This window comes from Chiloscyllium punctatum, chromosome 36 (genome assembly GCF_047496795.1).
Source record: "Chiloscyllium punctatum isolate Juve2018m chromosome 36, sChiPun1.3, whole genome shotgun sequence".
Taxonomy (NCBI): Eukaryota; Metazoa; Chordata; class Chondrichthyes; order Orectolobiformes; family Hemiscylliidae; genus Chiloscyllium; species Chiloscyllium punctatum.
In genome coordinates, this window is record NC_092774.1 from 29,645,064 (window position 1) to 29,669,180 (window position 24,117).

At 44.7% G+C, this 24,117-nt stretch overlaps 1 long non-coding RNA gene across 1 annotated transcript in view; it reads right to left on the reverse strand.

Moving 5' to 3' along the window:
* Positions 1-2,832: 2,832 nt before the first annotated feature.
* The window catches only part of LOC140460957 (uncharacterized), a 49,331-nt gene continuing 28,046 nt past the window's right edge, over positions 2,833-24,117 (reverse strand). Inside the window, exon 3 of the long non-coding RNA XR_011954419.1 lies at positions 2,833-3,931. This is a non-coding gene — a long non-coding RNA (uncharacterized lncRNA). The remainder of the gene's footprint in view (positions 3,932-24,117) is intronic.

The following is a 24,117-nucleotide window of genomic DNA, read 5'->3' on the forward strand; positions in this document are numbered from 1 at the left end:
AGGTCTGTGTCTCAATTGGCAAACACATGGCAAGTACAGTTCCGCAATGTGAAGTTATAGCCTTTGCTGTTTAAAAAAAATAGCAGTGCATTGTTAAAATGATTATATCTTGGAATGTGGAGAAAGTGAGGACTAGAGGTGAAAGTCGAAAAATGTGGCACTGGAAAAGCACAACAGGTCAGGCAGCATCTGAGCAACAGGACAGTGAACGTTTCGGGCACAAGCCCTTCATCAGGAATGATGTATGGATGTACTAAGGGGTCTCAGAGTCCCTCCACACCAGTCAATGCCAGCTGTCGGGCAGATGCAGCAGGCAATGAGCAAGGCAAGTGGTATATTACGAAGAGGAATTGAGTTCAGAAGTGGGGTCATTGAACATATTCAAGGCGAAGTTCATCTGAGTTTTGAACAACAAAGAAGTGGATGCTTATAGGGGGAGGTAAGAAAATGGTTTTAAGACCAGTACAGATCAGTCACAGAGTCAGACAGTACTGAACAGACCCTTCATCCAACTAGTCCATGCTGAGTATGTTCTCAAACTAAACTCGTCCCACCTACCAGTGTTTGGCCCATAACCCTTCCAACCTTTCGTATTCATGTACTTATCCAAATGTCTTTTGAACGTCGTAACTGTACATGTATAAAATCATGAGGGGCATGGATAGGATAAATAGACAAAGTCGTTTCCTGGGGTGGGGGTGTCCAGAAGGAGAGGGCATGGGTTTCGCGTTAGAGGGGAAAGATACAAAAGAGATCTAAGGGGCAACTTTTTGACGCAGAGAATGGTACGTTTATTGAATGATCTGCCAGAGGAAGTGTTGAAGGCTAGTACGATTGAAACATTTAAAAGGCATTTGGGTAGGTCTATGAATAGGAAGGGTTTGGAGGGATATGGGGCCGTGTGCTGTCAGGTAGGACTAGATTGGGTTGTGATAGTTGGTCACCATGGACAAGTTGGACCAAACAGTCTGTTTCTATGCTGTACATCTCTACCTCAATGTTCAACATACGCAGTGACCTGGCCTCCACAGTTTTCTGTGACAATGAATTCCATAGATTCACCACTCTCTGGCTAAAGAAGTTTCTCCTAATCTCCATTCTCCCTTTATGCTAAGGCTATGCCCATGGGTATTAGTTTCTCCTCCCAATGAAAACATCTTCCCAATGTCCACTCTGTCCAGGCCGTTCAATGTTCTGTACGTTTCAGTTAGATCTCCCTTGAATGTGGGCCTGTTAATCAGCATGAATCAAACCCTTCAGGATGAGGACATCCGTGATTAGACTCAACAAAGTGAGAATGGAGGGTGAGTGTGTGGGATGGAGATTTTCAGCTTTTAGGGAGTAAGTTTGGAAAGAAAGTTTAATATAAATTATAATTGATCAGATGAGCCGATGGGCCAAGGAGTCGTGGATGGAGTTTAATTTAGACAAATATGAGCTGTTGCATTTTGATGAGGCAACTCAGGGCAGGACCTATGCGGTTAATGGTAAATTAATGGAATTCTGTGCTCAAAGAAGCAGTGGAGGCAGCTTCATTAAGACACTGTTGGATGGGTTTTTTTTTGCGTGGTAAGGGAATTAAGGGAAGTTGGGATAATGCAATTAGGAGGAGCTGAGACTATTGATCGATCCGCCATGATTGTAATGAATGGCGGAGCAGGGTCGATGGGCCAAATGGCCTACTCCTTCTATTACTTTGAAACGATAACCCTGCGTTTCCCATGGTCAACCCACCTAACCTGCACATCCCTGGACACTAGGCAATTTAGCATAGCCAATCGAAATCAAGAGCAGTGAGCAATGTAGTGATGTGGAAACCAAACACCAGAGAATGAGAGAAAGGGACAAGGAGAATAAATGTACTAGCAATCAAAACTGGATTCTCACCATCACAAAAAATAAAACTAAAAGCTGCATTGTAAAAAAAGCGAATTAATTGACTGCACACATTGAAGAGAATAATTATGATCTGAGACTCCTTACAGAGATATGGCTTCAGAATGACAAGGATTGGATCCGGAATATCGAGGGGAGATGTGGCATTCAAATCGAGTGAGAGGCTCAGTAAAGGTAGAGGGTGGGCACTGCTAATCAAAGCACTGATAACATGGTAGTCTGGTGTCAGTTCGGATTTCAGGTCCTGATTTCTCTGTCCTCTGATCTCCCTGTTCCCACAGAGTTAAATGTTGTCTGTTCTCAGCTCTGCTCGATTTCTGTTGAAGCTTTGACCCCCTTTTACACCTTCTGGAGCAACAAAATATTCTGAGACTCCTGGAAATGACACCTTATCTATACCCCTCCTGATTTTAAAAATCTTGATAAAGCTATCTGTCAACTTGCTCGGCTCTGTTGGAAAAATGTCCCAGCTTCTTCTTAATTCAAACCCTCCATTCCCAGCAACACACTGGCAAAGTAGGGAATAGGGAATTGCATCAAATCACATAAATGTACTGTCTGAAATAATCTAGCTGTGCTCTGGCCTGAGATATTGAGAGTCCCTGGTGTAAGTAATTACGAATGCAATAATTTTGGTCACAGAATTGAACAATCATTATGCAACAAAGGGGTCTACTTTGATAAGAAGGTAGCGGTCATTTCTAGGGTAAGTGAACAGTTTGTAGATCAGGGAGATGAAGTTCCAGACACTTGTGAAGGGCTAGAATTGAATTTGATAAATAAGACAAAGAACTGTGGATGCTGGAAATCTGAAACAAAAACTGAGAACACTGGAAAAACTCAGCAGGACTGGAAGCATCTGTGGAGAGAAAGCAGAGTTAAAATTTCGAGTCCAACAACTCCTCTTCAGGATTCTGAAATAGTTTAAGCCTGGCAGTAAGTTCAGGTAACCTTTACTGCGACCCAACTTTGTTACAGCTTCTGATCTCCACATCACAAGGCGTACAAAAAGTAGCTTTTCTTAAAAAAAAAGCTCCTCAAGCTCAAAGTGCGCACACTCACCCCCCACTCCCCCCACCACACTTTCTTTATTATTGGTTCGTTGAGTTGTCCCTTTGTAACTGGATCCTTCGTACAGCCGGGTAAAGCATGCAGCTGGGACGACTGAGTGAATCCTTTCGCACAACGGCAGTTTCCATCACTGAAAAGGACATGACCCTCTAAAAACGGTTTTATCCTTAGATTCTGAAGTCCAGATTACTGACCGAATCCCAATTCTGCCATCTGCCGCGACGGGATTCGAACCTGAGAGTCCCCAGAGCTGGGTTGTTAGTGGCGCTCGGCCATCGCTCCTTCCATCCCCCCTGCGATGGCACGTGAACGCGCTGGTGCCTCCACAGGTGGGAGGAGCAGGTGAAGCCCTTTTGGAACTGACAGCAGGTGAACGGCCTCTCTCCGGTGTGGATCCACTGGTGGGTCAGCAGTGCAGCTGACTGAGTGAACCCCCTTCCGTACATGGGGCACATGAATGGCTTCTCTCACTTGTGGACCCACTCGTGCGTCTCCAGATGGCTGATCCGACTGAAGCCCTTCCTGCACACCGAACAGGTGAATGGCCTCTCCCCGCTGTGAATACGTCTGTTGGTTTCCAACACGGATGGGGAAGGGAATCCTTTCCCTCAGTCCCCACATTTCCAAAATTTCTCCATTGGGGGAGCTTTCCTTGTGTTGGTCTGGGTTTGAAATTACAATCAGAACAGGGACATAGTCTTCCCCACCGTCAGGGATGAGACTTTGATTCCCCAAAGCTGAGTAAATGGTGTAAAGCACTTTTCACAGTCAGCGCACTGAATCTCCCTCACTCGGTGTCTCAGTGTTCTTCCTGCCACATCAGTGTCCAAAATCTCTCAAGCAAACAAAAGCAACCATGTCTTCTTGATTGGAATGGCTGCTGATATTCAAGTCCCAATGAATCAAGCGGCTTTGTCAGAACTTGATGTATCATTTGTTTTCAGATTTCTTTCGGCACGTCTTCCTGGAAAAAAAATCACAAAATAAGTGATCATTGGCAGTACACTTAAACGAACATAACATAGGTGGCAGTTCCTGTAGTTTGCCAGATGCCTGCTGATCACATAATACCCAGCACACAGAAACCTGAAATCCCTCATGCAGCCAGATAGGCTCAGGTGTGTTTAGAGGAAACCTTAATTCAAATCTAATCTAATCTTAAACTAAATACGTGTACATATATATATCAATATGACAATCCTTTCAATGCGGCTCAGTTCCATGAGAAACTACACTTTTAATTGTGAACATGAGGAAAAAAGCAATCATTTTCCAGGGTGCAAACTGCATACGTGCCAAACTGAGGGAATACACAAGGAAAATACCTAAAATAGAGATAGAAAGTATTTGAGCACCTTTGCAGAATCTGCTCCCTCTCTGGATTCACTCCAGTTGCTACAAGTAAACCTCCCTGGGGGTCAGACAGCCCTGCATCGGGAAGCACTGGGATGGTCAACTACGAGCAGTTTACATGGAGAACACATCTCCACATTAGCAGCCTCGAGGCAAACGTCCCTTCCTTCCACTTAAAGTTCAAGACCCCTCAAAGCGAAATTCCCCAGGTAAGTTTGGAAGAATTTCTTCCAGGTGTTCACTAACAAATTGCTCATAGAAATGATTAAAGTTTGAATATTGTGAGTTTTGAAAATTAGTGATTCTGAGCGAAATCACAGTTCGAAAAACAGAATGTGGGAATTTAGACAGAGTTTATATTTGCACATCGACGATATGTCTGCACAACAGCATATGATACGACAGCAGTGAAGATCGTCTGACCTCATTCTCAAACGTGCCTGCCACACGCCAGATGAAAAGCTGAATACTTCTGTGGAAAAACTGCCGAGCAATGCAAGAGAATGGCACAACGGGTGCGTGTTGGGACCGTAACCCAAAAGAGAGACCATTCTCTCCTATTCATTCAAGGTCGTCTTTAGCAGCTTTCCCGTATAACGGCGCTCTGTTCTGCACCTTGCCTTCACATCCGCTTCCCAAAAAAAGCTCCGACATAAATATTTCACAATGATATACTGGCCCAATGTGCACAGTTGAGGTGACAACCTCTGAGGGGTTTCCTCTTCTCTGTATCCTATGTTGAGGAGGGCAATGCTTGTTACTGGCCACTCGGGTGTTAGAGAAAAGTTTCGAAACAGTGGAGGGAGCCCGGTTCCTGGGGACGGGACAAACAGCAGCAGGGAGACAGAATGAGAAGCAGCTGTTCTGGAAACTCTGTCACTTGCAATTCTGAGAGCAATGTCAAATGTATTTCACACTAAGCAAGTCTCAGCTGGCTCAAGAGGAGTGTGGTGGATGCAGAAAGAGCCGCTGTTTGGCTTGTTGGTCTGGGGGCATGATTCGCACATAGAGTCCTTAACAGTGCAGACTTGTGCGCGGTCCGGGATTCAAATCCCAGACGAGGCTGCGTCTCTTAACTTGATTTGTGCAAAAATGCCCCATTAATTTTCTCAAAAAGCACCTTCGTGAAGCGAGGTTGGGCTGCCAGGAATACGAATGAGGCAGAAAACAGGGAAGTGAAATGGTTGGAGATCGCGTTGAACAGGTTGACGTCAGTGGTGCGGTATTTGACGAATAAGGTAAAAATGTCAGCAATCAAGGTAGGTTGAAAAATTGGGCCAGCTCTTCTCGGAGAACCAAAGTTGTCCAAGTCAGTAGGGGCCTAGAAACAGGAAACAATGCTGTGAAAATGCTCCCATGCCTGAAAGGATCTATAGTGATTCGGCATAGATTTAAACTCACGAGGACGGGCGAATGCAGGAGACGAGGTTGCGGCAAATGTGCAGGTAAAGTGCTGCTTAACCTGGAAGGTATGTTCGAGCCTGGAAGGATATTTAGGAGGGAGCAGGTAAATTGTGCTTCTGAGTGAAATCACGGTTCGTAAAAACAGAATGTGGCAATTTAGACGGAGTTAGTATTTGCTTGTTGGCGATATGTCTGCCGGTGCATGATGGGAGCAAAACCCAGAAGGGAAACCATCTTCCCTATTCACTCAATGTCGCCGTTAGCAGCTTTCCCGTAGATCGGCGCACTGTTGTGCAGCTCGCCTTCTCATCTGCTTCCTAAAAAATTTCGACGTAAAGGATCGGCAACGATTCGGCAGAGTTTTAAAGGCATGAGGAAAAGAACCAAAAGTGATATTCGGAAGAATGCTTTCGTACAGGGAGTGGTTGGGGTCAGTAAATCCCTAACTGACACTGACAAAGAGGCAGATTCATTAGACGCAAACGGGAATTCGGTGATCGTGTTTAAAGTAACAATGTGCAGAATTACATGGAGAAGGCAAGAGAATGATACGAATAGAGACCCACGTTTACTTACTGTGTCGACCCAGCAGATCGAAGGTGGGCCGCATGGCGTCTATTTAGAGTGAAATCACAAGAGAATGTGGGAAGTTAGAAAAAGTTGATATTTACACAGCCTCCATACGTCTGCGCAACACCATATAAGACGACAGCAGTGAAGATCTTTGACATTAGTCTCGAACGTGCGTGCCACGCGCCAGCCGAAAGGCTGAAGGGACCTGTGGCACGACACACCGTGCGAGCAGAGTGGCGCAGCGGCAGCGTGCTGGGCCCATAACCCAGAGGTCGATAGATCGAAACCACCCTGTGCTATTGTTCAATGCCTCCATGAGCGACTTGCCTTTGCGATGGTAGTCTGTTTAGCACCTTGCCTTTCAAACCGTTCAAGTAACGTGCTTTTGGAGGTCTGAGTGGTCTTCTCCTGTTCTTCGTCGGTTTCATATGAACTGAATCGCAAAACCACTTCTCTGAGATGCCAATGAACTGATAAAATTGAAACGCATGCCTTGTGGTTTCGTGCCTTCCCTGCAGTAGTTCGCCAAGTCCGTTCCGACTTGAATGACAATACGATCCGCATGTCGGAAACCGCATCCCGTGGACAGAATGACAAGCAGATGTTCTGCAAACTCTTTGCTGCTTGCAATTCTTGGAGCAAAGTGGAATGTATTTCACACTGAGCAAGTTTCAGCTGGCTCAGAGTCTCCAGTGTACATTGCTCTCTTTCCCGCCAGCTCAGAGAGAGAACAATAGGAGGGACAAAGGAGTAAATAACGAACCGTGTGGGAGGGTGAATAACTGTTAATGGAGACCGTTAGTGACTGACAATAAGTAGTGTGTCGTAGCAGACTATGTGATAACAAGGGCTCGTATGTGTGTGGTAGGGGTCAAGGACATGGGGGATTTCAGGCCCTAAAGTCATGGAACTCGATCTGGAAGACCGGAGGGCTGTAGGGTTTTGAAGTGGAATATGAGGCATTGTTCTTCCATCTGGAGCTGAGCTTTGCTGGAACACTGCTGCAAGCCTGAGACAGAGATGTTGGCCAGGGAACATGGTGGCGTGTTAAAGTCGCAGGAAAGCAGAAGCTCAGGGCCTTTTTTTGCGGGCAGAGCCGAGATGTTCTGCGAAGCAGTCATCCAGTTTATACTTCGTGCTCCGTTGGGGAAACGACACTGTGAGCAGCGAATGCAGTAGACTAGGTTGCGGCAAATGTGCAGGTAAAGTGCTGCTTCACCTGGAAGGTATGTTCGAGCCTGGAAGGATATTCAGGAGGGAGCAGGTAAATTGTGCTTCTGAGTGAAATCACGGTTCGTAAAAACAGAATGTGGCAATTTAGACAGAGTTAATATTTGTTCGTCGGCGATATGTCTGCCGGTGCGCGATGGGTGCAAACCCCAGAAGGGAAACCATCTTCCCTCTTCACTCAATGTCGAGTTTAGCAGCTTTCCCGTAGAACGGCGCACTGTTGTGCACCTCGCCTTCTCATCTGCTTCCCAAAAAACTTCGACGTAAATATTTCACATTGATACACAGGCCCAGTATGCAGAGTTGAGATGACACACTCGTGGAGGTCTGCGGGGTCTTCTCCTGTTCTCTGTACCCTATGTTGAGGAGGGCAATGCTTGTCACTGGTCACACCAGTGTCAGAGAAAAGTTTAGAAAGAAAACGGTTTAATTTTCTGCCAGTAGAGAGGGCCCGGTTCCTGGGGACGGGCAAACAGCAGCAGAGAGACAGAATGAGAAGCAACTGTTCATACAGTCATAGAGATGTACAGCATGGAAACAGACCCTTCAGTCCAACCCGTCCATGCCGACCAGATACCCCACCCCAATCTAGTCCCACCTGCCAGTACCCAGCCCATATACCTCCAAACCCTTCCTATTCATATATCCATCCAAACGCCTCTTAAATGTTGCAATTGTACCAGTCTCCGCCACTTTCTCTAGCAGCTCATTCCATACACGCACCACCCCCTGCGTGAAAAGGTTGCCCCTTAGGTCTCTTTTATATCTTTCCCCTCTCACCCTAAACCCTAAAGCCCTCTAGTTCTTGACTCCCCGACCCCAGGGAAAAGACTTTGCCTATTTATCCTATCCATGCCCCTCATAATTTTGTAAACCTCCATAAAGTCACCCTCCAACGTTCCAGAGAAAACAGCCCCAGCCTGTTCAATGTCAACTGGACTTTACTCTGAGCAAGACTCAGCTGGTTCAAGAGGAAGGGCGGGGGCAGGAACGCCGGCGCACCAACCGTGGGCTCGTTGGTCTAGGGGTATGATTCTCGCTTTGGGTCTTCGTCGACGCAGACGTGCGAGGGGTCCCGGGTTCAAATCCTGGACGAGCCCGAGTTTCATGACTCGCGCGAAAGTGCTTGTTTAATTTTCTCACAAAGCACCTTCGTAAAACGAGGTTGGGCTCCCTGGAGGACCAATGGGACAGAAAGCAGCGAAGTGAAATGATTGGAGATAGCGTTGAATAAGTTGACGTGAGGGATGTCAGCGATGAGGGTCGATTGGAAATTTGGGACAGCTCTCTTCGGAGTACGGAAGTTTGAAATCTGGCCCGATTGAAGCTTTTCAAGTCATGCGAAGTCTAGGCAGAGAACGTAACGTAGTCAAAATGTTCCCACGCCTGGAAGGATCGGCACCACCCCCTGCATGAAAAAGTTGCCCCTTCGGTCTCTTTATAAATAGGCAAAGTCTTTTCCCTGGGGTCGGGGAGTCAAGAACTAGAGGGCTTTAGGGTTTAGGGTGAGAGGGGAAAGATATAAAAGATATGCACCTTCAGGGTACAATCGCCTGAACACCCAGATCTCTAACTCCCCCTCGTGAGAATCAAGAATCCTCAGTTCTATTGAGAGGGGGAAATTGGATGTCAGTCATTTCTGTTGTAGAGAATGCATCATTTTAAAAAAAAACTGAGAAGGGCATTCCTGACAGAAGATTCAACAGAATATTCCAAGAGACACGTATCCTGGCTGTAATCGGAGAGACTAAATTCAATTTTTTGTTACGAGAGGGAATCATATTTATTGCTTCAGCATATCACGAGAATCTTGTTTTATTCCGGAACAGTCAGTAGTTAGAAGGGATTTATTCGGTTTTTTTAATAGTTTAGTTCATCTGTTCACCGTTACTGTTGGATAAATAAATGGATTTTTGTTGAGTGTTACGGATTTATTTTTAAACATTAGAGCAGGTTATACCACTTTTCACATTAAATTGACAGATTATAGGGTGATGCGCTTGTCTTTGGGTGTTTTGGTTTGAGATCTCTGGTGGGGTGGGAGTTGGTGTCAGCTTTCCCTTTCAAACAGTATTGACGTGATGTCATACTGAATGCAGTGGAGTCAATATTAATCCCAGCCTCTTGCTCTGGTTGTGGGTGAATCGCCTTAATTTGGTCACTGACTCAGAAACAACACACAGAACCAACTGCTGAAACAATGATTCACACTTCATTGCACTTAACAACCAAAACTCAAAACCCTCAAGTAAGCAAGTTCAGTCTCACGGCTGCCACCCTCCCCCCACCCGGCTATCACCTGATTGCTGGCAGAATTTAACCGAGTTTCCATCGACAGTGCCCATCTCTGGAAGGGTCAAGGGGTTTGACGCAATATTCTTCTTCCAATACTGCTGCTGCATCGTTCTGGAGTGAGAACGTAGAACAATACAGCACAGTTCAGACCCTTCAGCCCTCGATGTTGTCCCAGCCTTTTATCCAACTTGAAGATGAGACTCGCCTGCACACCCCTCAATTTACTCCCGTCCATGTGCTTGTTCAGCAGTCGCTTAAATGTCCTTAAATGTATCTGACTCTCATTCCAACCCTGGAAGTGCATTCCATGCACTCACCATTCAGAGTAAAAAACCTACCTCTGACATTTCCCCTAAACCTTCTTCCAATTACCTTAAAATTATGCCCTGTCATTTCTGACCTGGGGAAAAAGTCTCTAGCTATTTGTTCTATCTATGCCTCTCAACATTAGTACACCTCTCTAAAGTCACCTCTCATCCTTCTTCGCTCCAATGAGAAAGGCCCTAGCTCCCCCAACCTAAGACATCCCCTCCATTCCAGGCAGCATCGAGGTAAATCTCCTCTGTACCCTCTCTCAGCTTACACAGCTTCCTGTTGTGGTTCTGTTCGCTGAGCTGGGAATTTGTGTTGCAGACATTTCGTCCCCTGTCTAGGTGACATACTCAGTGCTTGGCAGCCTCCTGTGAAACGCTTCTGTGATTTTTCCTACACATCTCTCCTAAAATTAGGTGACTAAAAGTGAACATAATATTCAAAGTGTGATCTAACCAGTACTCCATACAGCTGCAGCATAACCTTGCAGCTCTTAAGCTCAAACTCCCTGCTAATGAAAGCCAACACACCGTACACCTTCGTAACAACCTTATCAACCTGGGTGGCAACTTTGAGCGATCTATGGACTTGGACTCCAAGATCCCTCTGTTCCACCACATGGTCAAGAATCCTGTCTTTAACCCCATAGGTTGAACAAACAGAGGAGTTTGGTGAAATGAGAATCATTAGATAAATGCTATTGAGCGAACTGATGGTGCTATGGGCTGGCAAATCTCTGGGTTCAGGTGGATTTCATCATAGAATTTTAAAAGGTGGCTAATGAGTTCATATTTGAATTAATGTTAATTTTCCAAGATTTATTAGATTCAGGCAAGTTTTCCTCAGACTGGAGAGTAACATACTTAATATTTCTGTTCTCGAAGGGAAAGATGTGGTCCCTTGAGTCGATGGCAATTAAACATTTGTTTTTGAATCAATTAAGGAGATTATAACCACCATGTCAAAAAGCTCGTGGTAATTGAAAGGAATCAGCATGCTAATATGAAAACGAAATGTTGTTTCACCAATTTATTTATAGAATTCCGAGAGTGTGGAAAGAGACTATTTGGCCGATCAAGTCCAGCACCAACCCTCAAGTGCATCCCACCCAGATCCAGACCGCCACTCTACTCCCGTAACCCTGCATTTAGCATGGCTAACTCACCTAGCTTGTACATCCAAGGACATTACGCAATCCAGCATGGCTAATCCACCCAACCTACACATCTTTGGACTGTGGAGCCCCCAGTGGAAACTCACAAAGACATAGACACAACATGCAAACTCCAAACAGATAGTCGACTCAAGGCTGAAATCAAGTAGGTGTCTCTGGCCATGAGAGGGAGCCACTGTACCACCATGCTGTCCTAAATGAATTCTTTGAAAGAGTATGTAAATTGAAGCCTGTGGATATACTGAACTTGAATATCCTAAAGGTGTTTGACATGTTTTCACGAAAAGCATATTGCACAGAGGAGCTCATGGTGTAAAGTATAGTTATAGAACATCAACTGACTGGCAGAAAACAGAATATGCAAAAATGGTTCTTTTGTCAAATTGGTTGTATATGACAATGTATGGTGTGGTTCCAACAGGCATCTCTGCTGGCTCCTCAACTTTCTACAATGACTTACAGGAGGGGATCAAAGGTATGTGGTTACATTTGCAGGCAACACAAAGATAGATGAAGATGTACATTGTGGGGATGACATATCAAGGATGCAGATTGTTAGATTGGTTAAATAAATAAGCAAAACTCTTGCAAGTGGTGTACAATATGGTAAAATGCAATTTGTTACCTACTTGGAGAACAACTGCATAATTCTGAGATGCAGAGGGATCAGTGGGCCTTGCAAATGAATCATAAGTTAGAATGCAAGCACAGCAAGTGATTAGAAAGGCCAATGACATAAATGTTAGGAGATTATGCCTCAGTTACAGAGCAATGGTGGGACTACATCTTGAACACGGTGCTCAGTTTTGATATCCTTACCTAAGGAAGAATGAAAATGCATTAAAGGCAATTCACAGAAGGTAAACTAGATTGACACCCACAATGAACAGACTATCTAATGGAAAATCATTAGACAGGCAGGTCTGACTTTCAACCAGAGTTTGGAATAGCAAGGGGTGATTTGATTGAAGTTTCTATGAGCCTGAATGGTCTTCAAAAGATGGATGTTGAAGGATGCTTACTTACTGTTGTGAACGAACAATTAGATCACCCATTTATAGAGTCATAGAGATGTACAACATAGAAACAGACCCTTCTGTCCAACCTGTCCATGCTGACCAGATATCCCAACCCAATCTAGTCCCACCTGCCAGCACCCGGCCCATATCCCTCCAAAACCTTCCTATTCATCTACCCATCCAAAGGCCTCTTAAATGTTGCAATTGTACCAGCCTCCACCACTTCCTCTGGCAGCTCATTCCATACCTGAAAAAGTTGCCCCTTTAGGTCTCTTTTATATCTTTTTCCTCTCACCTAAACCTATGCCCTCTCGTTCTGGACTCTCCGACCCCAGGGAAAAGACTTTGCCTATTTATCCTATCCATGCCCTCATAATTTTGTAAACCTCTATAAGGTCACCCCTCAGCCTCCGATGCTCCAGCAGCTCAAATCCTCCAACCCTGGCAACGTTCTTGTAAATAGTTTCGGAATCCTTTAAAGTTTCACAACATCTTTCCAACAGGAAGGAGACCAGAATTGCACGTAATATTCCAACAGTTGGCTAACCAATATCCAATACAGTCACAACATGTCCTCCCAACTCATGTACTCAATACTCTGACCAATAAAGGAAAGCATACCAAATGCCTTCTTCACTATCCTATCTACCTGCGACTCCACTTTCAAGGAGCTATGAACCTGCACTCAAAGGTCTCTTCGTTTAGCAACATGCCCGAGGACCTTACCAATCACTGCATAAGTCCTGCTAAGATTGGCTTTCCCAAAATGCAGCACCTCGCATTTATCTAAATTAAACTCCATCTGCCACTTCTCAGCCCATTGGCCCATCTGGTCAAGATCCTGTTGTAATCTGAGGTAACTCTCTTCACTGTCCACTGCACCTCCAATTTTGGTGTCATCTGCAAACTTACTAACTGTACCTCTTATGCTCGCATCAAAATCATTTTGGTAGATGACAAAAAGTAGAGGGCCCAGCACCGATCCTTGTGGCATTCCACTGGTCACAGGCCTCCAGTCTGAAACACAACCCTCCATCACCACCCTCTGTCTTCTACCTTTGAGCCAGTTCTGTATCCAAGTGGCTAGTTCTCCTGTATTCCGTGAGATCTAACCTTGCTAATCAATCTCCCATGAGGAACCTTGTCGAACGCCTTACTGAAGTCCATATAGATCACATCTACTGCTCTGCCCTCATCAATCCTCTTTGTTACTTCTTCAAAAAACACAATCATTTGTGACAAAGAAGCAGGGAATTTTTTTGGAAGGTTGTGCAGCTTTGGAATACTTTGCGACAGAAGATAGTGGAGGCAGGACCATTGAATATTTCTAAGGCAGAAGTAAATTAATTCCTTTGCTTAAGAAGAATCTAAGGTTATGGGGATGGATGCGAATGTGCAATGTATAACACAAAGTAATCAGCCATTATCTTCTTGGAGTGGAGCAGCTTAATGAGCCGAATGGCTTACTTCAGCTCCTAATTTGGACATTCATATATTTTGCTAGCTATAATGACCTGAGTTTGACCAGCATATATTTCCAATAAGCCCATGTTGATTCTGCTCAGTTCTATCATTAATTTTTAACTGTCCTGTTGTTGTACCTTTTATTATAGATTCCCTGTGCTCTCTTCCTTCTTTCTAAAACAGCGGGATGACATGTGCCACTTTCCAATTACCACTTTCCAGTGAACTAGCGTTAACCACCAAGCCCAGGGAATTTAGCTACTTTAAATCCTATTCAATTCTCTGATGCATTTTTGTTTCATACATATTAATATCCGTCAGTTCTTCATTTATACTAGCCCCGACATTCGCCATAATTTCTGGGAGCTATTAGTATTTTCCACTGAATGACATTTCCAACACTGAACCTCTTACCAGCAACATCCTGTGCTTTAAACCTGTGACCTCCTGATTCAGAGAGAAGGCTGATCCCTACTAGCAGCTGGTTTGGGTGTATGACTGTCAGCAACACTGTGGCAGTTTGGGAAATCCATTCTTGTTGGGCCAGTAAATACTTAATTCACGCTGCTCAGCATCAAAGGAGTTGACAGTGTCATGACAATGTCAGTAACAAAGGAGTTGACAGTCAGTAATTTGATTTATCTGAAACAGGTGAGATGTTTCCTGCCTCTGTGCCAAAATCAAAGATCATGTCCAAAGAATCTGTCCCTAGTGGAGGTTTACTACTAACAATTGGAGTCCAAGACCTTTGTCCTTGGTTACTGATAGCTTACTGCTCAAGGGGTTGGATCAAGGGGACACCTATCCAGTTCTTGGTCAACTATCAACTATCCAGGGACAGAGGGGCATCAACTTGTGCAGAAAGGAGCAGGAAGAAGCTAAACAGCATTCATGGGTTATACGAATGAGTGGAAAAAATGTTTAATGTCACCCGAGACGACAACATCAGAACCATTTACTTTTCACCCAAGAAAGACTGATTGGAGAACTGCTAAATTATTAGAAACTAAGCACTATAAAAGGGAAAAAAAAGACTTTGGAGACCAAGGACACAAATCATCAAAAGTAGCAGACAGGTACAAAAACCAATTGAAAAATACAAATAGAGGCCTCTATTACAAAGGAGATGAAATACATGGGGTTGAAAGTTATGTTTCAGTTCCAACCATCATAGAATTCTAACATCACAGATAGACACCATTGGCCTGTCATGTCTGATAATTGAATTCTGGTGGAATTTCCTCGCTTTCAAATTTATGGTGTTAAATTCTAACACCACCTCTGCACACTTCTGGACACCTCGAGTTTACAGAATCACACCACATTCCTCTCTACCTCCTCCAGGAATAACTATTTCTCCCGAAATACTGCCAGTTCCTCAGATTACTTGGTACACGGAATACAATCCGCATGTCAGGAAATCTCTGGTGCTGCCCCGACACCAACAGTCACCCTTGGAACTAAAGAAAATGCAGAAATCTAAGGTGCAAAGAGACTTGGGTGTTCTAGTCCAGGATTCACTCAAGGTAAACTTACAGGTTGAGACAGTAGTTCGGAAGGCAAATGCAATTATGACATTTAATTTGACAGGACTTGAATGTAAAAGTAGGGATGTAGTTGAGGCTTTGTAACACTCTGGTCAGGCCATATTTGGAGTATTGTGCGCAGTTTTGGGCCCAAATCTCAGGAAGGATGTACTGGCCTAGGCGTGTGTTCAGAGGAGGTTCACAAGAATGGTCCCAGGAATGAACATCAGAACAAATAAGGAATGTTTGAGGACTCTGGGTCTATAGTTAATGGAATTTAGAACGATGACGGGGGATCTAATTGAAACCAACAGAATTCTGAACAGACTGGATGTTGGGAAGATGTTTCCTTTGGTAGGAAATTCTAGGAGCCGAGGGCACAGTTTTAGACCAAAGGGAAGACCCTTTAGAATGGAGGTAAAGAGAAACTTCTTCAGCTAGAGTGGTGAATATATGGAATTCACTGCCACCGAAGACTGTGGAGGCCAGGTCATTGAGTACATTTAAGCTGTGAAAGATAGTTTCTTGAGTATGAACGGGATCAAGGGTTACTGGGAGAATGGGGTTAAGAAACTTATCAGCCATGACTGAATCGCAGAGCAGTCACAATGGGCTGAATGGCCTAATTTCAGCTCCTATGGTCTTATGATACTCTGATGTGTGGAGGGGTGAGGAACGGGGGGGAAAGAGATGAAGAGAGGAATACAATTAAGGGGAAGCTGGATACAGATGAGGGAGAAAGGAAGAGAAGGAAATACAAGAAGTGTGCATTAAATTAGAGTACGCATAAGAGATCTGGCATACAGAGGGTCCTGGGCATAGAGATCCCTGAAAGTGGCAAAGCAGGCAGGCACGTGGTCAAGAAGGCATAAAGCACGCTTACCTAGAGTGTAAGAGTTAGCGAGTTATGTTACAGCTATTTATTCCAGCCACATTCATAACATTGCGTGCAGTTCTGGCCAGCATGCTACCGGAAGGACGTGGATGCTCTGGGAGAGGGTGCAGAGAAGGTTCACTCAGACGTTGCCTCTCATGAAGGCAAAAATCCTCTTTGGATTTCTTTTGATTAGTGAAAACAGGTACTAATGTGGGTCTTTTGTAAAAGCAAAGCGGCATAAAGCAAACGTGCGATAAGTGGGGGATACCAGTTTGCTGATGAGGGATGGGAAGGGGCGATGAAGAGGGGTGGGTGGAGGCTCGGGCAGAGCGAAAACACTGATAGAGGCCAAATGAGCCGACCAGCCTAGCCCTGTGCTGGAGACTCAATGGGACAGAGACAAATGTATCTATTTCAGACCAACCTGCAGGGGTTGGACAAACATTACGCTCCATCCAGGGTAAAAATGTCCTCCATCTGCTCCTGCAGATCAATTCAGTAGGGCAGGTGCTGTCAGACAGCACTAGAAGTAAAGTGGGTGCAAGAGCAGCAAGTCCGACAGAAAGGATCCTCTTGCCCCTCCCACTTCACCCACTAAACAGGGTTCAAGGTGTGACTCAGCAGCAGTAACAGCAGAATATACTGGCACTAGACTGTGTCCAGCAGAGATTCACACGATGGATCCCTGGAATGGTACGCCTAACATACGATGAATGGCTGATGATCCTGGGATTGTATTCATTAGCGTTCGGAAGGTTGAGGAGAGATCTGATAGAAACTTAGAAGATTATGCTTGGCTGAGAAAGGGTGGATACTGGGAAGTTATTTCCATTCGGCGGAGGAGACTAGGATCGAGGGACACAGCCTGATAATTAGAGGGGGTCAATTTAGAACAGAAATGAGGAGACATTTCTTCAGCCAGAGAATGTGTGCCTGTGGAATTCATTGCTATGGAGCGCAGTGGAGGCCAGGACATTAGACCATAAGACCATAAGACATAGGAGTGGAAGTAAGGCCATTCGGCCCATCGAGTCCACTCCGCCATTCAATCATGGCTGATGCGCATTTCAGCTCCACTTGCCAGCATTCTCCCCGTAGCCCTTAATTCCTCTAGACAACAAGAACCTATCAATCTCGGCCTTGAAGACATTTAGCGTCCCGGCTTCCACTGCACTCCGTGGCAATGAATTCCACAGGCCCACCACTCTCTGGCTGAAGAAATGTCTCCGCATTTCCGTTCTGAAATGACCCCCTCTAATTCTAAGGCTGTGTCTCCTCGCCTAACAGAAACAATTTTCTAGCATCCACCTTTTCAAAGCCATGTATTATTTTGTACGTCTCTATTAGATCTCCCCTTAATCTTCTAAACTCCAACGAATACAATCCCAGTATCCTCAGCCGTTCCTCATATGCTAGACCTGTCATTCCAGGGATCATCCGTGTGAATCTCCGCTGGACACGTTCCAGTGCCAGTATGTCCTTCCTGAGGTGTGGGGACCAAAACTGGACACAGTACTCCAAATGGGGCCTAACCAGAGCTTTATAAAGTCTTAGTAGTACATCTCTGCTTTTATATTCCAACCCTCTTGAGATAAGAGACAACATTGCATTCGCTTTCTTAATCACTGACTCAACCTGCATGTTTACCTTTAGAGAATCCTCGACTAGCACTCCCAGATCCCTTTGTGCTTTGGCTTTATTAAGTTTCTCACCATTTAGAAAGTAGTCCATTCCTATATTCTTTTTGCCAAAGTGCAAGACCTCGCACTTGCTCACGTTAAATTCCATCAGCCATTTCCTGGACCACTCTCCCAACCTGTCTAGATCCTTCTGTAGCCTCCCCACTTCCTCAGTACTACCTGCCTGTCTACCTAACTTTGTATCATCGGCAAACTTCGCTAGAATGCCCCCGGTTCCCTCATCCAAATCATTAATATATAATGCGAACAGCTGTGGCCCCAGCACCGAACCCTGCGGGACACCGCTCGTCACCGGCTGCCATTCTGAAAAAGAACCTTTTATCCCAACTCTCTGCCTTCTGTTAGATAGCCAATCCTCAATCCATCCCAGCAGCTCACCTCGAACACCATGGGCCCTCACCTTGCTCAGCAGTCTCCCGTGTGGCACCTTATCAAAGGCCTTTTGAAAGTCCAGATAGACCACATCCACTGGGTTCCCCTGGTCTAACCTACTTGTTACCTCTTCAAAAAATTCCAACAGGTTTGTCAGGCATGACCTCCCTTTACTAAATCCATGTTGACTTGTTCTAATCAGACTCTGCTCTTCCAAGAATTTAGAAACCTCATCCTTAATGATGGATTCTAGAATTTTACCAACAACTGAGGTTAAGCTGATTGGCCTATAATTTTCCATCTTTTGCCTTGATCCTTTCTTGAACAAGGGGGTTACTACAGCCATCTTCCAATCGTCCGGGACCTTTCCTGACTCCAGTGACTCTTGAAAGATCTCAACCAATGCCTCTGCTATTTCCTCAGCAACCTCTCTCAGAACTCTAGGGTGTATCCCATCGGGGCCAGGAGATTTATCAATTTTAAGACTTTTTAACTTTTCTAGCACTATCTCTTTCGTAATGGCAACCATACTCAACTCAGCCCCGTGACACCCTTTAATTTTTGGGATATTACTCCTGTCTTCCACTGTGAAAACTGACGCAAAGTACTTGTTAAGTTCTCCTGCTATTTCCTTATCTCCCATCACTAGGCTCCCTGCATCAGTTTGAAGTGGCCCAATGTCTACTTTTGCCTGTCGTTTGTTTCTTATGTACTGAAAGAAACTTTTACTATTATTTCTAATATTACTGGCTAGCCTACCTTCATATTTGATCCTCTCATTTCTTATTACACTCTTTGTTATCCTCTGTTGGCTTTTGTATCCTTCCCAATCTTCTGATTTCCCACTGTTCTTAGCCACTTTATAGGATCTCTCTTTTTCTTTAATACATTTCCTGACTTCCTTTGTCAGCCAAGGTTGTCTAATCCCTCCCCGGTTAATCTTTCTTTTCTTGGGAATGAACCTCTGTACAGTGTCCTCAATTATACCTACAAACTCCTGCCATTTTTGCTCTAGTGTCTTCCCGGTTAGCCTCTGCTTCCAGTCTATTTTAGTCAGTTCCTCTCTCATGCCCTCATAATTACCTTTATTCAACTGTAACACCATTACATCAGATTTCGCCTTCTCCCTTTCAAACTCCAGACTGAACTCTACCATATTATGGTCGCTACTTCCTAAGGGTTCCCTTACTTTAAGATCTTTTATAGAGTCTGGTTCATTGCAAAGCACTAGGTCCAGAATAGCCTGCTCTCTTGTGGGCTCCATGACTAGCTGTTCCAAAAAGCCATCCTGTAAGCATTCCATGAATTCCCTTTCTTTAGATCCACGAGCAACATTATTTACCCAGTCCACCTGCATATTGAAGTCACCCATGATCAATGTAACCTTGCCTTTCTGACATTAAATGTCTTCAAGGCAGAGATTGATAAATTCTTGATTAAGGAATTAAGGGCTACGGGGAGAGTGTGGGTAATTGGAGCTGAAATATCTATCAGCCATGATTAAATGACAGAATGGACTCAATGGGCTGAATGGCCTACTTCCACTTCTATGTCTTATGGTCTTAATTCATTGATGTTGACTAGATATTCGAAATTAATCTAGTCCCATATGCCAGCACTTGGCCCATACCCCTCTGAACCCTTCCCATTCAGAAACCATCCAGATGCCATTCACATACTGTAATTGTGACAGCCTCCACCATTTCATCTGGCAGCTCATTCTTTACACTCACTACCCTCTGAGTTAAAAAGTTGCCCTTCGGTTTCTTTTAAATCTTTTCTCATCCACCTCACCCTAAAGCTATTACACTTTAGTTCTGGACACCCCCAAACCCAGGGGACAATATCTTGTCTCTTTACCCAATCTATGCCTTTCATGATTTTATAAATGTATACAAACGCCTCTGCCACACTCGGGAGAACAGCCCAAAACAATTCAGCTCAAACCCTCCAATACTGGCAGCATCCTTGTAAATCTTTTCTGAACCCTTTCAAGTTTCACAATGTCCTTTTGATAAGAACGAGAGCAAAAGTGGCCAAACCAAGGTCCTGTACAGCCACAACATAACCTCCCAACTCCGATACTCAGAGGGTTGGGAAAGTTGTATTTTGTGGGTTTTGAAAACTGGGAAAGAATGGAAGTATAACCTGAACTTTTGAGGGTCAGTTTGGAAGCATGAACACTTCGGGGTCGGGGGGTCAGAAAGAAGAGATGAGGGAAGGAAACCAAATGTGCTGCAGCCAACACGGAGCAAGAACAGAGGATGGAAAACTGTTGCAGCCAGCTTGAAGCTGCAATGTGGATCATTGCACGTGCTGTACTTGAACCTGATGCATTTATTTGTGGGAATCAGATGCATTTTAAAAATAAAAATAAAGTATCTCCCCCTCCCCAATTGCTATCCTCCTTCCCTCCTCACCCGGGCAATTAAGACACATACCTGAGTTGGCAGATAAATTCCCTCCTTGAATTCACTCCAGTTGCGACAAGTGAACAGATTACCCCCTCCCTCTCTCCCTCCCAGGATGAGGAGTTGCCCAGAGGAGGGTATTTCACACTGAAACCTGATAGGGCCATTTCCGCGTTGTGATGTCAAAAATGGGGCAGGGAGCGGGGACAGGCCGACAGCAGAACTCTGCAGCAGATGGAAGGAGAGCAGTTTGCAAAAATCCCTTCCCTTCAAAGAATCCTCACAGTGTGGAAGCAGGCCACTCGGCCCAACAAGTCCAAACCAACATTCTGAATGGTAATTCACCCATATCCCTCCCCTTATTGCCCTACATTTATCCCAGAGTCATACACCGAACTTACACATCCCTGGACACTATGGAGGGAATTTAGCATGGCCAATCCACCCTTGAAGATCTGGATCCCAGGCGGGACCCCTCGGTCTTGAGATCGGTCAAAGAACGAATGGAATGAGGACTGTACAAAGCAAGGTTATCAGTTTAATAAAGTAAGGCAGTCTGACACAATTCTGTCCAGCAACACAGAAGTTAAAGCTTCTGAGCTCCGTGGCGAAATTGCAGAATTACTTTCGAAAATTACACATCATTTACATGTTTTTTAAGAGACAGCACAGCCTTAAAAGAGCAATCAAATGTAATAAGGTGACATGATTGACAGCAGGTTAGTCCAATATTTCCTAGGAAACAGATTGTTATACTCTCATAATCATCCCCTGCTTGTTAGTTCAAGGTTAGTTCCAATACCAAATTCATATGATTTATATTATTAAACGCCATTGTTTTCATTTCCCCAAAGCTAACCAACTCAGCAAAGCAGCAATTCAAGTTCACAGTATCAAATCATAACCTGAAGCCGTTTTAAATTGAAAAGCCATTCTGCATTGGTGCACAAGAAGGAACAGTTTACCTGTGCGATCCTGAGCAACCAGAGACTATGCACCAACTATGCCAGGAAGATGTCCTCGTCTGCTGAGGGACTGAACATTACCAAGAATGACTATTGCAGTGGTCAGAGATTGAACAGTTCATTTACAGAACAAGTCTAAATGGTCTTTACCCTGTAAAGGTGTTCTGTGCCAGTTTGATACCAGTTGTGCTATCAGCTACCCTGGTAAGCCTTGCCCCATCCAAATAGGTCACACCACAAAAGAAAAGATAGGGAAATGTTATCTTTCGATTACAATTTGTTTCTTCAAAGTCACAATAGAATATTTGGCAGAGATGAAGTGGTCTGTTATGTGCTGACTTCAGCAAAAAGACTCTTTGACCCCTACTGGCACCAATGTCTTCCCAATTATGGGATGGGTGGAACTTTTCTGGGATAATAACTGCATCTCTTACCAAAAGACCTATCTATTAAACAGCCTCAAGGAAATCAGAAAGACAGGCATGCCTCTTACTGGCAAGGTCCCTCCCTTACCTACACTAAACCTGGTTATTATTTTGAATAAAGTAAGTACTCCTCGTGCTGTAACTGTAGGAATGTAGTCTCCCCTGAGTTTTGCATAGAATGGAAGAGTACAAAATCTCTACAAAACAGTAATATCACTCTTTGGGATATGCAGCTCTCAGTGACATTTTTCTGTAGGAGGATTTTCAGGAGTTATTAGCCATCAAAACCGTACTTATATCGTTTGTGGTCTCAACCTTTTGGGTAATGAGACAACTGCTGCTTTATTGAGATCAGGATTTAAAATTTGAATTTAGGCTGTTGTTAGGAGCAACAGGTGTATGTAGGTTTTTATTAACCACAAAATGGCATTTCAATTTTAAATAATATTTAAAATAAATATAACAAAATGGCTTCAGGTTATGATTTGACATTGAACTTGAATTGCTGCTTTGCTGAGTTGGTTGGATTTAGAAATAAAAGAGAACATTGGAGTTTGCATAATATGAATCATAAGTAATTTGGTTTTCGAACTAATCTTGAACTAGCAAGCACGGGATGATTTTGCGCGTAAAACAATCTGTTTCCCATGAAATATCATTGGACTAACCTGCTGTCAATCATGTCACCTTGTTACATTTTATTGGTCTTTTCTTGTAATTCAGGCTGTGCTCTCGCAAAAATAAATAATGTGTAATTTTCAAATATAATTGTGTAATATTGCCACGGAACACAGAAGCTTTTAACCTGTGTTGCTGGACAAATCTGTGCTAGGCTGCCTTATGTCATTAAGCTGATAACCTTGCTTTAAATAGACCGTACTCCTAGTGATTCTTTTGACCGATCTCGGATCGAGAGCGCCGATTGAGGGGGTCCAGACCTTCACCCTAACCTGCAGAACCCCGAACACTATGGATAAACTTATCTCGGCCAATCCACTCTAACCTGCACATCTCGGGACACTGGGGGTAAATTAGCATGGTCAACATACACTAACAAGACCATGCTTGGACATTATCAGTAATTTAGCATGGCTGAAGTTCGGCAAAGGCCGAGGTTACCACGAGGTTGGAATTCTCTCCCAGAAATGACAGTTGATGGTGCCTTTACCAAGATGGCCGTCCGCGCTCCCCACCCCAAGACAACATGCGCCTGACCCTCACAAAGATGGCGGCCGGTTGCCCTGGCAACCCGAGAGCTCCTTCGCCGGTGGAGTAAACACTGGGCCCGTGGGGCTTCCATTGGAGGCCTCAGGCCTCCCCCTAGGAGTTTATAAACTCCCCAATCTCCCTCCTCCCGCGGTTTCCAATCCTACCCTGTCTCACTGTCTCCTCTCCCCGGGGGCAGGAGCCAGGTCTTGGCGCTCGGGCCTGGCGACCTCCCCGGGATGTTTCTGAAACCTGGTCCTGTTCTGAAGGAGGATCACCGGACCCGAAATGATTTCTCTCGGCACAAGCTGCCGGACCTGCTCAGTTTTTCCAGCGGTTCTTATTACTTCAGCCACCGGCACCATTCTGCTCCCACACTCAGCAACAACGCCTCAGTCCCGCTGCAGGACCTGCACTGCACATGCGCCAGCTCACAAGGGGCGGGGCCCAGGTATGTGACGTCTCCTGGGTTGAGGGGGCGTGGTTGGGGAGGCCACCAAACAATCGGTGACAATGGGGGCGGGGCGATCGTTTTGCCGGCCCCCAGCCTCCAGAAAGGGGCTATTTTAAAAAGTTCCAACGTCGTGTTTTTTTAACTTTTCAGCCTGTTGTGAAATGGTATTCTGGACCTCTGGAAGGGTCAAACATTAGGAAAATTTCAAACATAAACAAAGGGATATTTAAAAATATAAATAAAAATAGATAAGTTCACTTATAAACGAGACCTCGCACTAAATATCAAAAAGGACAGCAAAAGCTTCTGTTGGTATGCTAATGGAAACAGTCGCTGAGCTAAGTGTGGTACCTTGGAAGATGAAAACTGTGAGTTCATGGGGGAACATTG